General features: G+C 41.2%; 1 protein-coding gene across 1 annotated transcript in view; it reads left to right on the forward strand.

Annotated features, from left to right (window-relative positions):
- The window catches only part of NEGR1 (neuronal growth regulator 1), a 312227-nt gene that overhangs the window by 60193 nt on the left and 224832 nt on the right, over positions 1–27202 (forward strand). The gene's annotated exons all lie outside the window — the stretch shown is intronic.

Consider the following 27202-nt stretch of genomic DNA (forward strand, 5'->3'; position numbering starts at 1 on the left):
GACCAAGCTGGCAGGGACATTTCTGGGGATGTGGTGGTCCCCATCTGTGTCTTGACACCTCTTGCTGAAGGCTGGAGCAGAGCTGCAGCCACTGGGACCAGCCATGCACAACTTGTCTTGGGCTCTTAGGTAAGGTCATTCATTTTAGGCACAGTGTAAAATCCTTAATGTAATATTTAGACACATAATCTGGACACTGTGAGGCATTAACATTCCATTAACCGCTTCTTCCCTTGCATCAAACAGGGGACTCTCTTAAAAACCTCTGCTTTCACTGTGGATCCCTCTAACAGCATGAAAAGGGCTGTATTGCTTGGCTTGTTTCTCATTGACTTGTGAGTTTATTTTGCCATCCTGACGCCTTCTGAGCTGTAAATTACGCATACCTTGGCTGGTGATGCTTTCCAGCGCCAAGGGTGCATGCGGCACCGCCACAGTGCCACTGGTGAGCGCCGTCTGCCTCCCCGAGAGAGATGCCCATCACCATCTGTCCAAAATTCACGCCTTGCCCCTCCCTGCATGTCATTTGCGGTGTTTCGTCTCATGGCTCAATCTATTTTTTCATATTGTATTTAATTTTGTCTTGACTTTTAAGGACCATACAATTTGATTATTTGTGGTGGCAGACTGACTACTAGAACTGAACATTTGAGATGTGCAGCAGTTTCAGTGCAGATACTTTCCTGCTCTATACAGAGACAATTTTGTACATTTAACATAAAACTTTCTTGAAATATTTTTAAAGTTAACAATGAAATTCAAGTATGAGTAACAATAATTAGACAGGAAAAATCATAGCCTTGTAGCATAGGTAAACTTACCTGTATTGAGCTAAACTTGAAAAACAAGGTATATCAAAGTGATATTTTATTTCTTTGCAGTTACATATTGACAATTGTTGAAATACTGGACAAAATTTTGCATGTTGCAGTTCAGTTTCACATACAGCAATCTGGGTTCCTCCCTGAAGCTTATTGTATAAACTGTATAAACTGTATAAACTGAATTTAAGATAAATATCACTTTCAGTAGGAACAGTAACAAACTTTCTGTTTTCTGAAGATGTTGCGTTCAAGCTTCCTTTATTGTATGTCATTATGACACCACTGCAATATTTCAGACAGCACAGGCCTCTTACAAGGATCCATCAACGTTCGAAGATGATACATATTCCCTCTTCTTCCCTCAAACCAGAGATGTGTTGTCTGCACACAGGTCCACTGTGGTCCAGGGGACGGAGGGGCGCAGCCACTGCACTGGCAACCCTTTCTCCCTCTGAACAGATGCAGGGGGTGTGGTGTGGATGTTCAGTCTCTTCAGCAGGAGGAACATGGTTGGGATGGTGCAGACTGCAGAGTTTTCCACCAGCAGTGTCTTCAGAGTGACCTGTCCATGGCTTTCTTCTTTAAGGTTTATCACGGGAATAAGCTGTCCTTTTTAAGTGATTTTGGGGTGGGTGTTTATGTGATGAGTTTTCATAATTCATTTTTTACTTCGTATTTCATTGTCAAATACATTGTTCCCTTCAAAACTTAGTGGTGGCCACTGGCTGGAAGCGTGTGTATTCTGAAATCTTAAAGATAGAAAACGTATTGATTCCAGGTCCAGAAAATACATGGGAAACCTTAGAAGTTATTTGTCTGAGAAATTAAAGTCATCATCTGGAATGGACAATATTTACAGTATCTCTCTAGTTTTATTCCACAGCTTCAGTGTAAATCCTTACTTCCACATAAATTTATTATTTACCTTTGTCACTGCAGACCATGCGTCATGTTATTTATCATATATATTGTGTATGATTATATTTCAACTTCAAATTATTACTGGCAGATATGACTATTTCTTGGCACCTCTCTTTATTACACTTTGTACTCGGCAATTCATTTTTCCTGATCAAGTCAGTGTGTCAGACATGCAGGTTTCATGATTTATTACTATACTTCAGTACTTTTTGTTTTGAGTATCCAGCTGTTCTCCAGCTGTTATTTTAGTATGTGTCTTACTTTTAGAAGGTTTTAACTGTACAGTAAAAGCTCTAATGCAATTAATCTCCATAATCCAATGCTATTATGTTATGTACTGTAATCATTACTGGTAGCCTTTTTGCTCTTCTTTTTTTGCTTTGTATGTGTATATAACCTATAGCAAACGATAAATGTTTCTTGTTCTACTTAGTTGAAGCATCAAAGAAAACTCTAATTTTAGTTCAGGTAGTTCGGAGATCAAAACAAACAGTACTTAAATATATAGAAAACAGTGAGCAATAGCATTATGTCTGTCATAGGGGAAATTATGTTCATACATAGCACTAGTGCCTGTAGAGGTTTAGTAGCAGTTGTTTAAAGACAAGTTAATTGTTACAAGCTTTACCAGATATGTTTATTTAAGTGCACGTACTTAGTTTGGAGTATAATTTTAAAATTTGACTGTATCTTTAGTTGGTCACCCTAATTCAACTTGTGATACATTCAAGGAAATTCTTCCATAAGAGGAAGGGTAATTTTCCCCTCTCAAAGTGTTTAATGATTCTGATTACATTATTTTATATACAGACAAATGCTGCTTAACTTGTGCCTTCTGTAAAAACATTGCATCAAACTAATTGCAGATGTCAGGTTTTCTGCCATATTTGATCTAATTTAGTTTTATCCAGGGGCTTTCTGTTAGTTTGTCCCCATGATACTGCTTGGTAGTGTGGGTTTTTTCAGGACAGTCCGTTTACTTTATGCAATAAAAGGAAAAAAAACTATTTTACAATGAGAATGCTTGAGTACTGGAACAAGTTGCACACTTTGCAGTAACTCCATCTTTGGAGATATTCAAACCCAACTGGAAATGGTCCTGAGCAACTTGTTCCCGCTGACCATGCTTCAAGCAGTGTTTGGACTAGCAGGTCTCCAGAAGTCTTTTCCAAACTCAGCTGTTCTGTGATAAAGGTTTCTTACTAAACAGTTTTATAGGAATTCTTTTCCTATAAGGAGTAAATTTTTCAATAATAGGCATAAAACCACATTTAAACTTTTGCAAACAACAGAAATGTTGTTAATTCGCATTGTAAAGCATTAACAATTGAAAAAAAATATAATTTCAAAAATTTGTAAGTCATTTTTTCTATTTGTCAGATTTAACATTCCATTGCTCTGCCAATGATGTCACCTACATTTCAATCCCTGACACTCTTTGCAGCTTTCTGTAGTTTTGGTAGATGCATTGGATGCTACTTACAGGACCACAGTTTTCTTCTTTCTCTCTCCCTAGAGGTAATTCCAGCTCAGTCATATATCAGCTTTGGTTTTTGTCATGACTGTATTGGAGTCATAATGCTATCCAGGCTCTGGGTGGTGGAGCACTTGCCTACCAACAACTTTTTTACTGAAAATTTACTTTTTCAGCAATATGACACAGCTGAATTTGCTGACCCTCAGATCAGCATGGCTCAAATACTCCAGAAGGGTGAGCTGAGAGCACTGGAACTAGTTACTAATACCTTAAAGGGGTTTGATACCACTACAAAAACTTAGTGTTAGGTTAAGCATGTTTTGTTGTGTTAATTCTTGGTAAGTTAACCTTGCACTATTTACAGAATAAACACAAACAGAATGAATGCAAGTGCAAGGTCCTGCACCTGGGGAGGAACAACCCCATGCACCAGTACAGGCTGGGGGCTGACCTGCTGGAAAGCAGCTCTTCTGAGAAGGACCTGGGAGTGCTGGTGGACAGCAGGCTGACCCTGAGCCAGCCATGTGCCCTTGTGGCCAAGAAGGCCAACAGTATCCTGGGGTGCATTAAAAGGAGTGTGGCCAGCAGGTCGAGGGAGGTTATCCTCCCCCTCTACTCTGCCCTAGTGAGACCACATTTGGAGTACTGTGTCCAGTTTTGGGCCCACCAGTTTAAGAAGGATACGGAACTGCTTGAGCAAGTCCAGCAGAGAGCTACCAAGATGATCAGGGGGTTGAGAGGAAAGGCTGAGAGACCTGGGTTTTTTCAGCCTGGACAAGAGAAGACTGAGGGGGATCTCATCAATGCTTATAAATATCTAAAGGGTGGGTGTCAAGAGGATGGACTGGACTCTCTTCAGTGGTGCCCAACGACAGCACAAGGAGCAATGGGCACAAGTTGGAACACAGGAAGTTCCACCGGAATATGAGCAAACACTTCTTTCCTGTGAGGGTGGCAGAGCAGTGGCACAGGCTGCCCAGGGAGGTGGTGGAGTCTCCTTCCCTGGAGACATTGAAAACCCACCTGGACACGTTCCTGTGCCCTCTGTTGTAGGTGTGCCTGCTCAAGCAGAGGGTTGGACAAGATGATCTCCAGAGGTCCCTTCCAACCCCTACCATTCTGTGATTCTGTGAAATCTTCCTTTTTCCTCTGGGGACAGAAGTGTTTAATGATTTTGGTATTTGGGTTACATGACTGCATATAGAAGGAAAAGATTTGTGTAAAGTTGTGTATTAATTTTCAAAATTTTTTCTGCTCATAACAGTAATGCTAATTATTTTCAACAGTGCAGTCTTTAAAAAAACAAAGTGAATTGTAGCTGTACGCTTCTACGGGAGACCTTATCTTGGGCCGCACACCTCCGGGACACAGGGCTCTACCCACCCTGGGGACAGTGATGCACAGACACCAATATGATGGATACAAAATGTCCGTTTATTTGGCTGCGTCACACGCTTATATAGCTCTTGCGGTTCCTGTTCCTGCCACTCCTATGGGGAGGAGTCTATCTTTCCGTCACAGCCCGTGATCTTCCGGTCGCCGATCCCTGTCTATTCCCCTACAGTGAAGTTTTTCAGATAGTTTCAGGTCTTGTCATGATCAGTACTTCTGCAATGGTGTGTCCAGCAGGGCAGGTGCTGGTCTAGCTGTAGTTTTTCACTTTTGTGTAGTCCCATCCTGGTCACTGAGTTGGTGGGGAGCAATGTGAGCTGAGCCTCAGCCTGCAGCTGGACAGCTCAGCCCTTCTTAGTGACATTTGTCCTTGAAGTGGGTATAATTGCTTCACTTACATTTTAGGAAATGGGATCAAATGCAAATTTATTACATTTTCTATTAACCATTAAATGGTGATCGTGTCCCTTTTTGCATGTCATGCAGAATCGTTTGTATTTAATAAAGGTGTTTTCTACAGACTGCCATGTAATGTTCCCACCATTCTTTTAAAAAAATTTCTTTAGAATAGTTACTGCTGAAAGGTTTTATCTCTACAGCTAGCACCCAGTCAAGTACTTAGGAATCTCTTCAGTGTGGAAAAAAAAATTCCCCCATGTATGACAGTGGGGCTGGCATGAAGGCCAAGCAGGGTGAGCTCTGCCAGTGCCTGGAATGGGCTGGTTCACCAGCCATGGCCAGGACCAGTATCTACTGCTGGGCCAGCCCACAAAGCTGGGCACTACCGGGGTGGATTTTTGGGGAGAAACGTGGGTTTGATGAGTTGCATCTGTTGGCGCTGTCCTGAAGATCTGATCCACAGAGGCTGTTCTCAGAAGAGCCAGAGCTCCCTCTGCTTGCAGGCAATTTATGTATCGCATTAATTACATTTATGTTAGTATGTAAAGGCATTCCCTATAATGTTTATATCTGTACCTATTTTAAAGGTGGTAACTCTGAATAAGAATAAAAGCAGTGAGAATCCAAGATGCATGTGGTCTTTGGAACTGTATGTAAGTATGAAGGTTTCCAATATATACACTAAGTTTCCAGTAAATTTGAAAAAACAGAGAAAGGTACATATCTGCATTGTGAATTAAGATTAATTTCTAGTTTGTAAAAAGGTAATGTGTTACTTTGATCAATTTAAATTAGTAGGAGGGCCTAATTCTAGTCTAATGTTAATGACTTTGGTGACAAAATGCTTAATATCAGCTCATGATACTGTCCAAAATTTCCTAACTTAAGATTTTTTTCTTTATCTCAGAGTATAAGAGAAAAATATCATGTGGAAACAATCTTGTTGTACCAGATTGGAACTGACTCGTGTATTAAACTTATAAGCGGAGTCTTTCTTGTGCTTTAATTATACAAAGACAGTATGTCTGCAGTACTGTCACATTGTGTTCAGTGAAGTGACTTGTCTGGATTGCTATTCCAGTAAATTGGAAGTAATTGAGCAGGGATTATCCATGGCAGTGGAAACACAGCCATTTCCTTTGTTAAACCAGCTCTTACAAAGCCTTTTTTTGTGAATAACCATAAAGTTTTTTAAAAGGACTGGGACTAAAATCTGCAGCCTCTCTGCCAAGTGCTCAAACTGCATAGTTTTGCATGTGCATGCAAAGGCCCTTTTGTTACAAATAGGGTCCTAAGGGATTGTTAGCTGGAGATGAAGGTTTCTCTATATTCACCAGCTCTGGGATTTCCCATTTGCCAACGCTACGCGAGCATTGTATTATAAATGAGAACAGCTTGCTGAGAGCTGTGGGTTCTTCTTGTCTGGAAACAGATGAAGTCAACATGTTCTGATAAATTTGCAATGATATCTAAGAGCAGGTTTATTTCAAACGCAATGCTGCTTCTGTGCAGAGAGGAATCCTTCTTTACTTTCTTACTGTGGTAGAGAGATTTGTAAATGTGTTCATGTGAGAGCCTTCAAAGCAACTTGTTGACATTTGAGTTTTGAAATGCTTTTCTGGGTGTGTGTGGCAGCTACCTCAAGTAACTAAAAAAATGCACCTGTGTTCACAATAAGAAGCCAATTTCTCTATTTTAAGAAAGATTAGATAAAAACCCTATAATTATATCATTCTGTCTTTTCCCACACTAGGACTGTTTGGGGGTGGCTGCATCTTGAAAGATATAGGTCTGTAGAACTCCAGTCATTCACTGTGAGAAAAAACATGTCCCTTGTTATTATATTCAAAACCAAAAAACCCCAAAACAAAATTAAAAAGAAACCAAAACCCTAAACCAACTTAGCCCAACCAAACAGCACTCACACACCCACCCACACCCCCTGAAAAAAAAAAAAAAAAGAAAAAGGAGAGAGAGAGAGAAAGTATTCCAGGCATGTTTTCAGGCCTGGAGGGGGATGCAGCCCACTTCTGCTCTCTGCCATGGATGTTGTGTTCCCTCCAAGAGGGTACTGTGGAGCTGGAATGGGATGGGCTGTGTTAAATTAGAATCATCTGAATCCCTATTTCACAGCAACAGAGTGCTTTGAAAAGTCTTTCAAACAGCACGTGGCACATCATTTAAAGGATACCTCAGGGAATTTGGAAGTAAAATTGCATCTAAATGTAGGTAAACTGTTGTCTCTGGGGTAAATCTGCTGGGCTTGCCTCAGTTTGCTAGGCTAAGGACTTTATGTTCAGTGAGTAAGGAAAGAAAATGCAGTAAATGAAGGAAACACTACATGCACAAGGAATTTAAAAGTAAATTCATATTTTCACACTTAGGTAATAAATACTGTTGAGTTAAATGTATCCTTATTTTTCAAAATGCACAGTAAGAGTGTAAAATACTGATGTATAGTTATGTAAAAGATTTGTGTGATCTAAATAGGTATTTTCCATAACAGCTGAAACCAGAAGCCAACATACTGGTAGTGAAATGAAGGGAAATGTTGTGAAGTGTCGGTAGGCAGTGCTTTATTTTCCCATTGGAATTCAGGTCAGGACTTGACAAAATAACAGGAATGGGGCACGGTCCAGCGCTGCCGCACACTGTGGGGTAGGAGAGCTACTCCCCGGCCAGCAAAGAAGAAGAGGGACTGCCTGCAACTCATACCAAAATGTGGAGTGCCAATTTATGTTCCTATTTATAGTGGTTATTAATTGCTCAGTTTATAACCCAATTTACAAAATCTCAGTGGAGTGGTCAGCTTAATTAATCAGGTTATAACTGCTCTGCATTGAGAGAGATTAAAAAGCAAAAGACATAGAAGAAAAAAGAATGAACAGAAAGATATATCTTCAAAATGCTGTTGCCTCTAAGTATTTGAATATTCATGTTAATAGCGTTGTGCAGCCATGGCGAGTGAGGACTGTGAGAGGCTGCTCACAGGAGTGGCAGTATCTTAATGAGACCTGCCAGTAAACCTGCAAACAAGGACGAGCTTTCTGAATCTTCATCCATTCCACTTAGAAAGAGGCAGTCATATCTGTATAATAAATATTTAGGGTAAATTATTATCTTCCCTTTTATCTCTGTGTAGTGTGCTCTAACTAAAGGGCTTTACCAGTACATATGATTAAGTTTCAATAAACTGAAATTTTGGGTAATTTGTCTGGTCTTTGCTCTTCACAATTCATGGCTGATGCGTGGCTGCCCAGACCGAGATGCTGCCAGCGCTGTGTGCGTACCTACATCCCTCTGAAGCACATCTGGGAAGTTTTCAGTGCAGGGCCCAGAGCAACCTTCATTCCAGGATGCTGAAACAACCTGATCTTGGCAGGATTTAATTGCATGCGGTTCCACCGCTAGGCCAATCACAGGCTATCAGCTAATGAATCTTTGATACATTTTCCATTTCTCATTCATCAAACACTGCTGTTCGCTGAAAAAGCCTACCTGCTGGAGGGCAGCTTCAGATGTAAAGGCTGACAGGACATGAGCTCCACATGTCCATTACTGCTTTGTTGGGTGAAGGCCTGTTACTGTTGTTATGCCTATATTACTTTTATACACCTATATATTTTGTTATGCCTGTATTGTTGTTATGCCTGTTATTATTGAATTATTTTCAGGCAGTAAAAACTGCCTGAAATTTCTCTCTCTAAATCCTGAAGTCTGCATACCTGTGAGCTGCACTGTCTTTCTACATCCAATTGTTGGTTCCTTCAGTCTAAAATACTTTTGCATGCTGGTAGAAACAAGCTATTAGGTTTATCATTGGCTTTTTGCCATCCTGCTAGAAGTGACATACATAATAGTAGAAAATATAAGTCTCTTGGAAATGCTGTTTAATTTCCAACCACTCTATTCTGACTTCTGTGTATTGCATAGATGATTATCCTTTGTTATGGTGGATTACAAGAGGGCTTTACAAAGGTTTGCTCACCCAGAATACCCCGGGCAGCCCTTCAGGGCAAAGCACAGCTCCTTGGAGAACTTCATCATATTTAACCATTGAGACCTTAAGTAAGAAAATCATGTAATAAAATATGAGGCCCCATAGCCTTTTTTGTAGATAAAGTGGCTTTTGACTTCCAGTGGCCTTTCTGCTTGTCATATAAGGTTGCTGTATTTTAAGGAGGGGTCCAAGACTTGCATATGGCAGGTCTGCAGGAGGACTGTAAGTGTATTATGCATGGTATTACCCTCCCAATGAATGACCTTGAGGGCACCACGTACCATCTGTATTTCCTCAACAGAGTAATAGAGGTCTGACGAATAATCATGAAGAATATCTGATCTGGATCGTTCTGCTGCTGTTTCCTTGCACTTCTCCTGAGCATGTGTGTTCCTGCGCTCCAGGCAAGCTGTCAGTAGGTTTCAGAGTTGGCTGTAGCTGCTGATGGATCACGCGGCAGGTGTGGGCAGAGCAGGGGCTTCCAGGCAAATATGTTCAGTGGTCTGGTGAGGAAGAAGGTACAATAACCTAACGAGGTACAGCTGTTTTTAGGATACAAAGTCAAAATTGTTGATTGACAGTACATAGAAGAGTGGGAGTTAAAGGAAATATATTGCCTATTGCCTGCACTTTCAAAGTGTTTCTGCCACTGGCTTTGCAGACATTTCTGATCAGCTCCACATTTGTTGGTTTGCTCAATTCATTCATAGGGCTACTCCCCTGCTTGCCTCCTGCCAGGGTGCAGGAAGCTGTGGTACTGCTCATCCATTTAAAAGCAACTGATATGCCTCTGTTTAGGAAAGAATGTGAGAATGTAATCTATACCGCCTTTGCTGAGCTCAGAAAACATATGATTCAGGAAGCAATATAGTGCCACGCTACAGCATTCACATTTTCAGTATTTGTAGAAGAACTTAGAGAAATTGTTTCCTGTTGTGAAGTAAGGAATATATAACCTAAGGCAGTGCCACCCTAGGTTTTTACTGTTGAAATTGCAGTAAAAATTCGAAACAGAGAATAAGACAACCATGAAAGGAACTTCCAAGAAGCCAGCCCAGCTCTGGTGGATGGGTTACTGATCCACCCTCAGCGAATCTTCTCAATATGTTATCCCTTCTTCTCTTAATATTCCTTATCCATTAAACATGGTTTTCCAAGAGTAGAGGACTGTTGCAAGGAGAAATATTAATTGCTCGATATTTTTTAGTAAAAAAAGAGTTTGGAAGGCAAAGTATCTTACAAGCTTTCCTATTTTACAATTATTTTTCAGTAAATTACCTAAATAATTTTTATCTACTTTCAATTCTCAAATATCTCTGCATACATTATATAGGATTCAACTGTATTTATTAAAAGACATAACCTTTGTGGTTTTGTCCCTTTTGTTGTTCAGCTTCATTTTTCAAAGGTAAAAATAGCAACCATAGTATGCATCTAATTTACAGGCGGTTTTTGTCCCCTGTAACTTCAGCCTGGTAAATCGATCCTGATTGCTACTAGGATTTTGGTTTCCACATCACACTGCACAAATTTAGATATATGGTGCTGAAGGATCATAGAATCATTTAGGTTGGAAAAGACCTCTAGGAATATCAAGTCCAACTGTCAGCCCAACACTACCATGTCTCCTAAACCATGAGGATATAATTTCTGATTTCCAAGCTTAGATATGTTTATGAGAATCATTTGTGAAGTGGAAAAAATGAAATTGCTCTGTAACCAAAACTTCAGGAGCTCCTGGGAAGTAACTTGCTTTGGGAGACTTGAGATACAGTTTTCTCCCATATTGTACAAAATTATGAAGGAAATGAGATTTAACAATGAAACCCAGCAAGAGCAAAGTCAGAAAAGTTTATTATATCTGTGGCTTCCACAGAAGTCAAAGCTTTCCTTGCATAAAAGCAGTATATTCTGGACACAAATAGTATGTCCTGACAGTGATATGGTGCCTGCATGAATACAGAGTCTCATTATGGTGCAGTTTGTCGCTCTGGATCTATAAAGAGTCTCCCTGCATGCATACAGTGGTGATAAAAAAAATCTGTTTTTTATACATATATATATTTAAAATCCTGCTGGAAGGTAAATCTACTGTAAGGAAGTAAAAGGAAGGCCTCTTGCCTGATACATTTGGTGATGGTGCGATGCCTGTGTTCCCGAGAGCCTGAGGCTCTCACATGCTTGTGCACCGCTGCCGCAGGGGAGCACCAAGCACCTGTCAGAGCACTGGGGGCAGGAGGACTTTACCTGACTTGCCAAAAACGGTCTGATTTCTCTCTGATTTGTTGCAAGCAATTTAATAAGAATACCAGGGGATGAGGATTTTCTATTTTTTTATTTAATAACAAAAAACACCGTTAGGAGCAGGCTCCTGCACCTGTGTGTTAAGTAAATTTCTGAGGATCTGATTTCACCAGATTCCTTTCTTTTCTTTCAATAAAGGAGGAAAGTCCTGTGTCTAGGAGAGTTCATTTTTAAACACAGAGGAGCAGTTTTGGGGAGGACTGTTTGGGTGGATGGCATCTTCTAGCGTCTACAGACCTGACGTGCTCTCCCCACTTCACCCCACCTTACTGAAGAGGTCAGACCACCTTGTATCTGGCATGGTTTTTTCTTCTGTTATTGGATCTAATTTTAATAAAATACGATTTCGTGTAAGTAGTGGTGACCACTGGTATTTGCTGCATAAGCAAAAAAGGTTTCCTGTGGAAAGTTGAAAAATGCCATATCCCAAAGCTTTCTGAGGAGAAAAATCCCATTTTTATGATAGTTTAATTGTTCGCAAACTGGTTGTTTGTGAAAAGGTAATTCAGCATCAGGAATGACTAATGCGAGCGAATTGCTGTGCCGAGCACAGAGCAGTTATTTACCATGGTTACCCCGTGAGATGAAGAAAGGTACAATTATTCAGAGAGGTACTGTAGATCCTGTTTACTTTTTGTCCTTACCGTCTTTCAAATGTGCTTTTTCCCTATCTTTGTACAAACAAACAAAAAAAACCCAGTTAAGTGTATTTATCCAATTTGGAGCATAGTGTTTTTAATTAAAAAGCTTACAGCTGGTCCGGGGCTCAGCCAGGGAGGGGTAGAAGGTGATATCTGGGGCTGGCGTGGTGTCACATGGGAATGCCTCCTCCCCGGCTTGAGGTCTGTATGAAAGCTCTTTAGGATTGATCCTGCATGTCCTACTAAACTGAGGAGGACACAGGTTCTGATCTGGTATCAAGAGTCTTCATTTTCTTACTGGTTTGCATACATTGGTTCCCTGGAAATGCAGTGTATTTCAGTGGCAGGGGAACCTTTTGGGTGTATGGCTGAAAGCATACACCCCAATAACAGCTATTTGCAAAAGAATGAAATAACAGCTATTTGCAAAGAAACACATCTTAACACATTAATTAAAAACAAAACCAAACCACAAAACCCCAAGGTATAATGAATCAGTTCTGAACTGCTGTTGTAAATGATGATAAAATGTATTTTTCTGGATACTTTATCAAATTATTCTGAGGTTCAGAGACCCCCAGAACTGGTTCTTGTCTATTTTCAGGTCTCCCTTTTTGTGTCCATCTCTTCCAAATGGAGTCTTACTGTCTTCTGCTGGAAAGAGCGGCATTTCTGTTCCTCATAGCTTCAGCTTGCTCCTGTCCTTTGTCTGCCTCTCCCTCTGCTTTCTCTCTCTCTTCCCTTTTCTGTGCCCTGTGCCATTAAAGTCTGCAGACACCTGCCTGGTGCTTCTCGTGAAGAGCAGTCTGTCACCTCCTGGGTGCTCACAGCCACCATGAGAGAAGCACATAGGAATGCAATGAACGCATAAAAGCTCTCCTATGTGACCAATGTACTTCTTGCTGTTGAATGTAGATCCTTCATTTTGGATGAAGGCTTCATAGACTTTTGCCTTCATTGTTTTGCACCCTCATTTAGTAGACATGGGTTTGATCAGTCTCGCTAAACACACATAAATAAAAGGATGCTTTTTTCCCTGAAAGAGAAAAAAAGTGTCACTACATAGGAGCAGGTTAATGGCAGAATTTCAAAGGATTTGCTCTCTTTGGTGCCCCTTCTCATTTGTCCTGAGTGTGTTATAGTCAGCAGAACAGATAAAAGGAAGATGAGTTTGTCAAGCAAATAAAAATTGTTGGGTCCTGTGTTCTCTTCACTCAACAGAAAGTTAATGGTTAATGCTGTAATTAAGTGCCAGTTATTATCCTTTGGTTTTTTGTAAGTGCCTAGGCCATTTCTGTTACAAAATATTTTGAGACAGAATTAAGTAAAATAATAGAATGCGTTGTGGCTTTTGCTTCATTTTTATCTTTTAGAAGTTTGGTTTTAATATTTAACAATATTTTAATATTTAATGTAACTGGAGCTTTTATATAAGCTTGTTATTCTAGACCCTCTGGTGTGACGCTAAGAAGCTGCCCAGCTAATGGGATTATTAAAATGTTTGATATGCTGTTATTTGGCTATTTAGTAATATACCTGTCTGTGAACAAAACAAGTCAGAAACAACCAAGTGTCTGCTTTCGCTTCACAAAGTTCCTTTGACAGCCACTTTTTAAAAAGTTTGGGGTTTTGACAGAGTCATTCAGCTAGTTATTGGAAATAAAGATAGGGGATATTATTTTCTTGCTTATCAAAGGCCAATGATGAAATATGCTTCCAGTTGCCCTGTAGATACTGTAGCTATGTGTGGATATTTGCTGCCTGTAAAATGATAAGGATTTGTTCTTCCAAATATTCTCTGAGCAATATTTCTTCCAGTGCAAAACTTGGACCTGCATATGGAGTTCTACCATCTTTTCCTCCTTTGGAAAAAACCCAAGCCGACCCCGCAAATAACCAAATTTATGTGACAAGAATAAAGGAATTATTAGTAATTTTTATAGCCATGTTACTCTGGGTATTTCCTGGAGTCATGAGATACAGTTCTGTGGTGTCAAACTACGCTCAGCTTAGAAGCAGCTAATCGCCAGCTGCTGGCTTTTTGTGGTGGTAAATTTATGGATGAAAGTAACTATGCATCTGAGAAATGGAGTTCAATGAAAATCTTCTTGGCTTTGTTGGTGCAACGTCTTCTATCAGGTTGTGTTCACACTAACAGGCTGTGGATTCTGTGGGGCTCTACAAGATGGGATTTCACACTCTTACCAACTGCTTTTCTCCATCCTAGTGCCATATTGTTTTGTAAGTCTGTGCAGACACAGTGAGAGAAAAAAAATCTGAAATAAAAATGAATAACGAAACTCAACCCAGATTTTGAGAAGGATCTTTGCATTTCACATATATTATCACGTTTTCATTTCATTGATGTATTTAAGTCACTGAGGTATTGAATATTTCTTCAGCTACACATTTGAAGGACAATGCATATTGGCAGGAAGTAGATTTTAGCATCCATATTCTCTGCTCTTCTGCCACCCATACTATGAGCCAAGCAAAACTGCAGATATCCCTCGCATGCATGGGCAGGCACAGACACAGCGAAGTGCAGGACACAGAGGGAACTTGTTTTTTCTACCCCCACACACTCCAGGCTATTTCTGTCCTCCCTCCCCAGAGGATCTTCATGAGTTTCTGTCCTGGTTGCTCTATCGACTCCCCCATTCCCTTTTTCCTGTTTTGTTTTCAGAAGCTGCAGGGAGGATTGAGTGATCATTGCTTCTGAGATGGACTTTCTAAAAATTTCACCTTCAGGGCTTAGAGTACATTTTTTTGGTCCTATTATTTCATGTTTGGTGGAAACAAAAGATAAAAAAGAGCCAATGTGAGTATATATTAAATCAGTATGTATGGGGACGCTTCCCGAGTACCCATCATAACAAGTCCCATCAGTAGAGCCTTCTAAAGAATAGCATAGTGAAATTTTCACATTGGATCTATTTGCATCACTGCTTGCTGAAATTGAATTTGAGTGGCTGAGCACATTTCTGCTTTTTACTGTGATAGAGGACAACATTTGAAAAAATGTGATAGAAAAGTCTTCAGACCTGTTATAGTATATAAAAGATGCTTTTTTTCTCCTATGCCAGATCATCTTTGATTTTTCATAGCATTTCTAATAAGTATTACCTTTTTCTTCTTTCTATTTATATCTAGTGGAATTCATTCTTTCAAGTACTGTTGGTCTTTACGTTGCTTCCAGTCTAGTATTAGCAGAGTCATGAGCCATTTAGATATAATCTACTAGGAGAAACTCCAGGACCAATCTCCATCTGACATTTTCAAGCTTAACTAATTTCAGATAGTTCAAGCATATATTTTATTCTGTAGGTATGGAAAATGTAGAGAAAACTACAAACAGTTGTTATTTAAAATGAAATTGAAAACAAAGCTAAAAAAAAGGGCAATAATAGTTACTGTTCACACTTTGTAAGGATTATGTGCATAGTAACAGAATAAAGCTTCCTTCTTAGTTTGCTCTTTTTTCTGACTTAATAATAAGTCTTGATTGATACTTTCTTCGAATAATTTATACATTCACATGCATATACATATGTATATATGTATATCTATGTACCTATATAGATATATATATAGGAGAGCATATATAAACACACACATATGAATATATGTAAGATACATTTTTTAAAAAGAAATAATTGAGTTTGTTTAATTAAAAAGGAACACTTTCCAACATACCTGTGTGCAGGTTGTCTTTAGGGAAGAGTACAGTATATATATTACTCTTAGCTGAAGCTGATCTCGCCCAGATACTGGAAGCAGAGCTCACCATGGGCTGATTTTATTTTCCATGCAGCAGTAACTAGGTTGCTTCTAATCCCAAAGCTAGCATGCTCTCCGAACAGGACACATATTCTACAGCGTGTTGTATCCCGTATGGCAGACAGACTAACTCACAATATTAGATGAGCATACGTATATCGAGGCAGGTTGTAAGAAGGCTGATGCCTAATGATAATATTAAGGTAGGTGACTGCATGTGGACTCAGAAAAGAGTAACGGCATCAATTCGCAGTGATTCTGGAACAACAGCCTAAAGACCAAGAAGGTCCTTTCAGAGCTCTGTGTCACTGGACATCACCACCTCACCACAAGTTTCCAGTGGTTAAGCATGCCAGCTTCAGGGATGCTCGGGACCCTGGCAGATATATAAAGGTGCTCCTTTTATCTGAAGAACTGTTTCCAAGATTTGAAAAATTCTTTATGAATCCATCTAATTTTGCTAGAAATCCCCTTTACTTTGCATGTCTCATTGGTTTTCATTTTGATAAATCTTTATCTGTGAAGGTTACAACTGTTAATGATTCTTGTATCTTCTCAGGTTTTGGCACTGGATATAGACTGATAGGGTCTCCACCCTGTTGTTTTCCATTGCATAGTCTCTTTGCTTCTCCTTTCCCAAACGGTTTTCCTACTTGACTTGTAAAAAGTCATTCTTAAATCTCCCTTCCAGTCAATTAAATTCATTAATTAAAAGAAGATAAAGATCAATGAGTAAAGGCTGAGCTAATATATGCTTAATGCATTGTTATATTACGCTTTGTCAAACATACTAGTAATTGCTCATTTAATTTATTCATTTCAGCTTTACTGATTTAAATATCTTTCTGGACTTTTTGGAATCAGTTGTCATTTTTTTAATGTCTGCCGGTTGTATATCAAAATGTCAGTTTATTATGCTCAATACATTATCTATGACTTCAGTTTCCTTAAAATCTCTAATTTATATGACAGTTCTCACAAAAATTTAGTCCTGATCTGCGAATTATTTCAATCTTAATATGAAAAGACAGCTCTTTTTGCCTAGGGGTTTTATTTATATGTCACCTTTGCATAATTGCAATGTCATGGGGACTCTTCCTCTCTCAGCTCCTTCACTTTTCAAAGCATTGTTGAAGATAGTCACAGCCTTTATAATATGAGGTCAAGTTGTTAAAGTCCTTGAGATAACTTCTCCTGGCATGTCATATCAAGTCATTTGTTCTTTTGCTCATTATTTGTGTGCAAAGGGACATGAATCACCATACTGCAGAGTAACCCAGTAGTCTTCAGTAGATTCTACTGCATCCAAAGAAGCTAATAAAGGCCTATATACATTTGGACATAGGAGAGACTAAAGGAAGTTTCATGAATTATTTGAACCCTCATGAAACCTGAAAGCAAACAGAATTGCATTGGCAACTGTTGAATAACAATGATTTGAAAAGCTTTAATTAAATATATAAATGAGGGAAAGGTCTACCTAGTGCTGGAAGAATAATGTCGGCTACTGAACAAAGAATTAACTCAAATGCCAAATCTTATCCCATCTTCAGAAAATATCTAGCAGAAGCCTAGTCTACCACAAAAGACTTTACATAAAATGTTAAAAAAATTATTATTTCAGGAGACAGAAAAATAATTAAATATTTGATAAAATGTCAATTTCTCAAAGGTCTTTGGATAAATTGATTGTTGGAGACCAGTGAGTTCAATGTTAGGAGCCAGCGATGAGGAGACTTGGAAAGCAGTTTTATAACTAGAGTCAATGTAAATTACAAATTTTCTCATAAAGTTTTCATGAAAGGATTTGTTTATAAACTTCCAGCAATAGGTAACTGAAATTGTCTGTGTGTATACATACATGTGTTTATATATATATATGTAAATATATACAGAAATTATATTTCTAGCCCACTTCTTTCTTTAAGTGGATCCAGGATACTTGGAGGTCTGTACACAGAAGGTTTTGCTATAAATGTCAATGCACTGAGTTGGAGAATATACAGATAATTTAATCACTATTCTGTGCGTGGGGCAGCTTCAGACACTTTCCATTCTGTGAGTATTCCTTATTTTCTTAGCCTCCTTTCTCCAGGTCGTTAATTAAGGTCAAAAGACAAGTGCCTAAATTGCATTCCCTTTGACAGAACAACCAATCCTTTCCATTGCTTCTCACCAGCCAGGTTTCTAACAATTTTTGCTTTCGTCCAGGTTCTTTTTAGTTCATTTTCCTGAAAGCATGGTGAAGCTCAAGCAGTGCGGGCATGTGCTGGTTCATCATCTGCCCACTGCAGTTGGCAGGTTGTTTCCAGCAGCTGAAGAGACACATATCTGCTCATAGTCTGCTTGGTCAGAAATTAAAGGCTTGATTCCAGAATAACGAAATTATTTAAACATACTGGCCTTTTTTACAACGAGGACTCAGACTGCCTAATAGTCTTTGACTTCCCTTATGGTATGTGCACATGTAATACATGTATAACAACAAATCAGTAGGAGCCTTCCCTCTCATACATGACAAAATGATGGCAAAACTAGACTGGACCTTTGTTCATAAGCAGTAGAAATGACACTCAAACCAAACTGCACTCTGGTGTACAAGGGGAAACCAGGAATATTTCCAAACTTGTCTTATTGGTGCTCCCATACTTGCTTAACATAATTTTGGGGTTTGTGTGAACATGTACCACTTCCTTTCCTGTACAGCCTGGCAAGTGTGGAATCGGTAAAGAGCAGTTAGTTTGGTGGACGTAATTCAGAAAGCTAGAGTAAGTGAAGGTCAGTGAATTAGAAGACAAATAAAAAGGAGGGATAAACATAAACTGAGTTAAACGACAGTCAAATGGAAGATACTTGTTTCTCATCTTCAGTTCTATTAATCTATTTTTTCTTCTGTAATTTATATAGTCTATATCTATAGATTTACATTATTTAGATTTTAGCCTATAAACTTTCCTGCCTGAAGTTTTTGTATAGCTGTATGAAGCTGTGAACCAACCTTCAAAATACCTGATATTCAGTCATTAGGTGTGGATAAATATTTTAATATTTGGAACTAATTAACATTTGAACAAGGGATTTTGAATAGTGAATGTTGGTGGTTTACTAATTCTCTATTTCTTAAAATTTTTTTTTTCAAAGTACCAAACAAGTCTCGATAAAACAGTGTTATGGTTTTAGCTGGGGCAGAGTTAATTTTCTTCACTGCAGCTGGCATAGTGCTCTGCTTTGGACTTAGTATGAAAACAATGTTGAGAACACACCAGTGTTTTGGCTGTTGCTGGGTAGCGCTTGTACTAGTCAAGGACTTTTCCAGCTTCCCATGCTCTGCCAAGTGCCCAAGAAGCTGGGAGGGGAGGGGGCACAGCTGAGAGTGCAGATTCAAACTGGCCAAAGAGATATTCCATATCATGTAATGCTCTTCAGATTCTTCCCCCCCCCCGTCCCACAGGGGTGGGGGGATTGAGCGAGCGGCTGCGTGGTGTTTAGTTGGCTGACTGGGGCTGAACCATGACAGTACTTTTTGGTGCCCAACGTGGGTCATGAAGGGTTTGAGATAATAACAGCTGCTGGTCACGGCATTGATTCATCTGTTCTCAATATTAGTTTGTCCAATCTACACCATGCTGATTGTAAAGTACACGTTAAAAATTGCTGTTGGTTTTTGTAGTTTGCTGTACTCTGCAGTGATCAGAGATGTTTTGCCTGGGAGATTTGTTATTAAAACGCTGGCCTTAAGCGTTATTGGTTATTTGGGTCTTGCATGGAAGCCATTACTGTACTTCAGGTACCGCCTCATGGAGACAATTAGAAATTATGTCTCCTCCTCTGAGAGTTTTTTTATGGAGGAAATACAGAATGGCACCTTAGCTACCATCTTATATAATGCCTCCTCCTTCATTACAACTTTTCAGTATCTTGAGCATCCTTGGGTAGTTAAGATACATCTGTTGGTATTGCTTTTGCAGATGATTTCAGTTCAGTCTAAAGTTAATAAGCAATTTAGTAATATCATCCAGGCATCTGCCCCAAGGCTGAATAGCTATGCATGGCAGGGTATGTGGGATAGTATGGGTAGATGCCTAAGACAGTGGGCACCCCCAGTGTTGTGGGACTTCAGCCCTGAACAAATGCAGAATCCTGAAAAGTTAGTACAGTATTTGGAGGAAGTATGTTGTCACCCTGGCAATTCCAGAGAGATACAAATTACTGCAATATGCTGGGGCCTGGCCCATGCCTATTGAGCCCTGTTTAACACTAATCAGTACCCCAAATGGAAAAGAAGGCCTCTGGATGTAAAAAGACAAAGACAAGGAAAGCGACAAGCACTGCGGCTGCTCAAAACCCCATGACAGACACTGCAGCTACTCCAATCGTGGTGACAAGGGTTGCAGCTGAATCAGAGAACCAACCCATGCCAGTATCAGTCGCCCCTATACACAAGAAGAAATCTTGGAAGACAAAGTCAACTCATTTAGAAAGAGATGATGAAAACACAGGGCCATCACTAGGAGAGGAGGAGGAAGAGGAAGAACTCATACAAGAAACGGAAACTACCAATCCCTATCCTTGAGTGAGTTGCAGGATATGCGAAAAGATTTCAGCCGTCATTCAGGTGAGCACATTGTCACCTGGCTGCTCCGATGCTGGGATAAAGGGGCCAGCCATCTGGAATTAGAGGGGAAGAAAGCCAAACAACTGGGATCTCTTTCTAGGGAAGGGGGCATTTACAAAGCAATTAGATAAGGGACACAAGCCCTCAGCCTTTGGAGGCGACTCCCGTTGGAGTGAAGGAAAGGTATCCCTTCAAGGAAGATATTCTATATCTAGGAAATGGATGACTATGGAGAAAGGTATCCAGTCCCTGAGGGAACTAGCCGTGCTTGAGGTGATTTATAGTGACCTGGACGATCAACTGTCATCCAAAGATCCAGAAGAAGCCTAGTGCACACAACCCATGTGGCGGAAGTTTGTATGGAGCATACCATTGACGCATGGGAACTCATTGGCAGTAATGTCCTAGAAAGATGACGAGGCACCAACAGTGGCAGAGGTGATTGATAGACTCCAGGATTACGAACCAAATCTCTCTTCCTCCCTCATCTCGGCTGTGGAGAAACTGTCCCTGGAGTTCCAGCAATTCAAAGAAGATATGTCCTACTCCCATCCTGTACAGACCAGTATCTCAGCCATTAGGAGTAAGCATCCCTTTGCTCAAGAGAGACAACACACACCATGAAGCATCCTATGGTTTTACCTGCATGACCACGGAAAGGACATGAAGAAGGAGGGTGGAAAACCTACCTCGACCCTAGAGGCACGGGTACGTGAGCTGCAAAGAAAAAACAATCACTCAGGGGGTTATTCCAGGAAACCTGCTGCTCCAGTTTCCAGTAAGCAATTCCCCAGACAGAGGAGCAGAAGCGCTGCTTTTATTTCTGATCTTAACAGAGACACTTGTGATTTGTATTTACAAGAAGTGAGTGATGAATACTATGATCAGGAATAGAGGACCCCTGCCTCCAGCCAGGTGGAGGAAAGGGACAACCAGGCTTACTGGACCATGTGGATCCAATGGCCTGGCACATCCAACCCACAGGAGTATAAAGCTTTAGTGGACACCGGTGCACACTGCACCCTAATGCCATCAAACTATACAGGGGCAGAGCCCGTCAGTGTTGCTGGGGTGACAGGGGGATCCCAAGAGCTAACTGTATTGGAGGCCAAAGTGAGCCTAACCAGGAATGAGTGGCAAAAGCACCCCATTGTGACTGGCCCAGAGGCTCCGTGCATCCTTGGCCTAGACTGTCTCAGGAGAGGGTATTTCAAGGACCCAAAAGGGTACAGGTGGGCTTTTGGTGTAGCTGCCTTGGAGACAGAGGAAACTGAACAGCTGTCTACCTTGCCTGGCCTCTCGAAGGACCCTTCTGTTGCAGGGCTGCTGAAGGTCAAAGAACAAGAGGTGCCGATCGCCACCACAACAGTGCACTGGTGGCAATATCACACCAACCGAGACTCTCTGATCCCCATCCATGAGCTCATTCACCAAGTGAGGAGCCAAGGAGTCATCAGTAAGACCCACTCACCCTTTAACAGTCCCATATGGCCAGTGCAGAAGTCTAACAGAAAGTGGAGGCTAACAATAGACTATCGTGGCCTGAATGAAGTCACTCCACCGTTGAGGGCTGCTGTGCCAGACATGCTAGAACTTCAATACGAACTGGAGTCAAAGGCAGCCAAGTGGTATGCCACAACTGATATCGCTAATGCATTTTTCTCCATCCTTCTGGCAGCAGAGTGCAGGCCACAGTTTGCTTTCACTTGGATGGGTGTCCAGTACACCTGGAATCTACTGCCTCAGGGATGGAAACACAGCCCTACCATTTGCCATGGACTGATTCAGACTTCACTGGAACAGGGAGAAGCTCCAGAACACCTACAATACAATCACGACATCATTGTGTGGGGCATTACAGCAGAAGAAGTTTTTAAGAAAGGGAAGAAAATAGTCCAAATCCTTCTGAAAGCCAGTTTTGCCATAAAACAAAATAAAGATAAGGGACTGGCAGAAGAGATCCAGTCCTTACAAATAAAATGGCAAGACGGATGTCGTCAGATCCCAATGGATGTGATCAACAAAATAGCAGCCACGTCTCCACCAACTAGCAAAAAGGAAACACAAGCTTTCTTGGGCGTTGTGGGTTTTTGGAGAATGCATATTCCAAATTACAGTCTGACTGTAAGCACTCTCTATCAAGTCACCTGGAAGAAGAATGATTTCAAATGGGGCCCTGAGCAACAACAGGCCCTTGAACAGCCCTTGGGCCAGTCCGGGCAGGACAAGATGTAAAGAATGTGCTCTACACCACAGCCGGGGAGAACGGCCCTACCTGGAGCCTCTGGCAGAAAGCGCCGGGGAGACTCGAGGTCAACCCCTAGGGTTTTGGAGTTGGGGATACAGAGGGTCCAAAGCCCGCTTTACTCCAACTGAAAAGGAGATATTGGCAGCATAGGAAGGAGTTCGAGCTGCTTCAGAAGTGGTTGGTACTGAAGCACAGCTGCTCCTGTCACCCCGACTGCCAGTGCTGGGCTGGATGTTTAAAGGAAATGTCCCCTCTACACACCATGCAACTGATGCTACGTGGAGTAAATGGGTTGCACTGATCACCCAGCGGGCTCGAGTAGGAAACCCCAGTAGCCCAGGAATCTTGGAAGTGATCATGGTCTGGCCAGAAGGCAAAGACTTTGGAATATCACCAGAGGAGAAGGTGACACGTGCTGAAGAAGCCCCACTGTATGCCAAACTGCCAGAAACTGAGAAGCAATACGCCCTGTTCACTGATGGGTCCCGTCGCCTTGTGGGAAAGCACTGGAGATGGAAGGCTGCTGTATGGAGTCCTACACGACAAGTAGCAGAAACTGCTGAAGGAGAAGGTGAATCGAGCCGGTTTGCAGAGGTAAAGGCCATGCAGCTGGTCTTAGACATCGCTGAACGGGAAAAGTGGCCAGTGCTCTGTCTCTATACTGACTCCTGGATGGTGGCAAATGCCCTGTGGGGGTAGTTACAGCAGTGGAAGCAAAGCAACTGGCAGCGTAGAGGCAAACCCATCTGGGCTGCCACATTGTGGTAAGATATTGCTGCCTGGGTAGAGAACCTGGTTGTAAAGGTACGGCATGTGGATGCTCACATCCCCAAGAGTCAGGCGACTGAAGAACATCAGAACAACCAGCAGGTGGATCAGGCTGCTAAAACTGAAGTGGCTGAGGTGGATCTGGACTGGCAACATAAGGGTGAATTACTTCTAGCTTGGTGGGCCCATGACACCTCAGGCCATCAAGGGAGAGATGCAACATACAGGTGGGCTCGTGATCAAGGGGTGGACTTGACCACGGACACTATTATGCAGGATATCCACGAATGTGAAATGCGCGCTGCAATCAAGCAAGCAAAGCAGGTAAAGCCTCTGTGGTATGAGGGACGACGGCTGAAATATAAATATGGGGAGGCCTGGCAAATTGACTATATCGCACTCCCACAAACCCGCCAAGGCAAGCGCCATGTGCTTACAATGGTAGAAACAACGACTGGCTGGCTGGAAACATATCCTGTCCCCCACACCAATGCCCGGAACACTATCCTGGGTCTTGAGAAACAAGTCCTGTGGCGACATGGCATCCCAGAGAGAACTGAGTCAGACACAGGACTGATTTCCGAAATAACCTCATAGACACCTGGGCCAAAGAGCACAGTATTGAGTGGGTGTATCACATCCCCTATCACGCACCAGCCTCTGGAAAAATCAAAAGGTACAATGGACTGTTAAAAAGTACACTGAAAGCAATGGTGTGGCGGAACATTTAAACACTGCGATACATATTTAGCAAAAGGCACCTGGTTAGTCAACACTAGGGGATCTGTCAATCGAGCTGGCCCTGCCCAGTCAGAACCCTTATGTACTGTGGAAGGGGACAGAGTCCCTGTAGTACACGTGAAAAATATGCTGGGGAAGACAGTCTGGGTTCTTCCTGCCTCAGGCAAAGGCAAACCCATTCATGGGATTGCTTTTGCTCAGGGACCTGGGTGCACTTGGTGGGTGATGTGGGAGGATGGAGGAGTCCAATATGTGCCTCAAGGGGATCTGATTTGGGGTGAAAACAGCCAATGAACTGAATGGCATGCCGTTAATTGCTATATAATGTTGTATGTCATCACTACTATGGCTGCTATATGCCATATCAATGGTATCACAGTGGGAATCTCCCAAATTAATGAAAAATGAACTTTTCATTGAATCAAACAAGTGCAGCAGTATTGGAACAAGGACTGACGTCAGCATGCAACAATCCAACACCACACACACCATCTCTCCTGCCCTGAAAGACTCATACAATAGATGGAGCCCAAAGTCATGGAATAAATTAACTAAATGGACATTTCACAGACATTTTACAGGGGTGGTCCATAGACTAGGGGAATGATAAATGAAATCTGTATATTCTATTAAAGGATAAGAAGGCAGGTAGGGGTTATTGAAGTTGTATTGGATAGTATGGGACCTCAGCATGACATAAATGGTATGGAATAAGGGGTGGATACTGTTATGGTTTTATCTGGGATAGATTTAATTTTCTTCACTGCTGCTGGCATAGTGCTCTGCTTTGGACTTAGTATGAAAACAATGTTGAGAACACACCAGTGTTTTGGCTGTTGCTGGGTAGCGCTTGTACTAGTCAAGGACTTTTCCAGCTTCCCATGCTCTGCCGGGTGCACAAGAAGCCGGGAGGGGAGGGGGGCACAGCTAAGAGAGCAGATTCAAACTGGCCAAGGGATATTCCATATCATGTAACATCATGCCCAGTATGTTACCTGGGAGGAGCTGGCCGGGCGAGGGAAGCAGCAATCGCGGCTCGGGGACCGGCAGCGTCAGTTGGTGGGTTGTGAGCGGTTGTATCCTTTGTGTTTCTGGTTTTTCCCCTTTTTCCCTTTTCCTTTTTATTATATTAACATTGTTATGGTTATCATAATCATTATTATTATAATTCTTATTTTATTTTAATTATTAAACTGTGCTTAGCTCAACCCACAAGTTGGTTTTTTTTTTGCTTTTGCTCTTCTGATTCCTTCCCCCATCCCACAGGGGTGCGGGGAGTAAGTGAGCAGCTGCGTGGTGTTTAGTTGGCCAGCTGCGACTGAACCACAACAAACAGTTACCAATAAAGACACATATGAGTAACAGTGTGAAAGAGTGTCAGTTTTGCTAAAATGCCATATACCTAGTCTGCTATTCCTTGTAATCCTCTCCAGATTTCATCAAAATTTATTTGAGCTGAACTACCTTGTTTTGGATATTTACTGATGAATGGACTTGACTTTGTTTATAACAGGTAATGGTAGCAATCAGGAAAGAAATGCTGGTCTGGTGCTGAAGATATTATCCCAAGAATAAGTATTAGTTCATAAATATTTATGACAGAAAAACAAGAAAATTCATATTAAAAGTAGTCTGTGGTGGTGAGAGAAGTGTTTGAAATAAGCTTAACCTTAGGTAACCCTGCTTAAGAGCATTGTGTTTTGTAAAGACTGCTAGAGAACGGCAACCTGTAGTGGTGCTACAAGAGAAGGAACAAGCCAGTACCTTGCAGCACTTATCACCAGGATCTCCTGCTCTGTGCACTGACAAAAGGAGGGGTAACACGAGTTGTCATGAGACAAGAATTTTTTGGAGGAGGAATCACTGTAAGTCATACCTTCATGGAAGCTAATGTAGTTGTGTAAAGTTGTTATTTTATAGCCTTATTCTTAATGTATGTAAAAATCCTCTCCTTTTATCTGTGTACCTTCCCTTTCTCTTCAAGCCAAGGAAGCTGCTCATAACAAAGATGGTGAGCTGCAGCAAGGGCAGTCCGTGGGGTTTTCTCTTCTACTGGGCCTCTCTTTGTCTTTTAATATAGACTACATGCTGGAAGAAAGAAACATGAGATGATGATCAAATGTTACTAAAAACTGTGATATTAGAGGAGGGTCAATGTATTAGCGTTGCAGTTTAATCCCAGCCAGGAACTAAGGCCCACACAGCTGTTCACTCACTCACTCCCATTGGGACAGAGGAGAGAATTAGAAGAGTAAAAGTGAGAAAACTCATAGGTTGAGATAAAGACAGTTCAATAGGTAAAGCAAAAGCTGGGCATGCAAGCAAAGCAAAGCAAGGAATTCATCACTACTGCCCATGGGCAGGCAGGTGTTTAGCCATCTCCAGGAAAGCAGGGCTCCATCACATTTAACAGTTACTTGGGAAGACAAACACCACCACTCCAAACATTCCCCCCTTCCTTTTTCTTCCCTCAGCTGTATATGCTGAGCATGACGTCCCATGGTATGGAATATCCCTTTGGTCAGTTGGGGTCAGCTGTCCTGGCTGTGCCCCCTCCCAGCTCCTTGTGCACCCCCAACCTGCTCGCTGGTGGGGTGGGGCGAGAGGCAGAAAAGGCCTTGACTCTGTGTAAGCACGGCTCAGCAGTAACAAAACCATCTCTGCATTGTGCTGTTTTCAGCACAAATCCAAAACATAGCCCCATACTAGCTTCTGTGAAGAAAATTAACTCTACCTTAGCCAAAACCACCACAATTAATGATATAAAAATTACTTCTAATTTTACTACTTCTTGTAATACATTTTTGTGTGGTAACAGGTTATGGACAAAGGCAAATATTATCCAAAATGCTAGAAGCTGATGTGAAATCTGATAGAAAAGTTAAGAAGGGGTCACAGGCATATCTAAAAATAGATTGTCCCATGATTGCCTTTGGATGGACTCCATCAACCTCAGCAATTTTAATTTTTTCTTTGACATTTTCAATTAATGTCTAAGCTTTTTATTAGCAAGTATAGGCTTTTCAAAGAAAGAAAACAGTAAAAATAGTGTAAGTGTTATGACTAATAGTGGTAAGAGTAGTATAATAAGT

Source organism: Phalacrocorax carbo, chromosome 6 (genome assembly GCF_963921805.1).
Source record: "Phalacrocorax carbo chromosome 6, bPhaCar2.1, whole genome shotgun sequence".
Taxonomy (NCBI): Eukaryota; Metazoa; Chordata; class Aves; order Suliformes; family Phalacrocoracidae; genus Phalacrocorax; species Phalacrocorax carbo.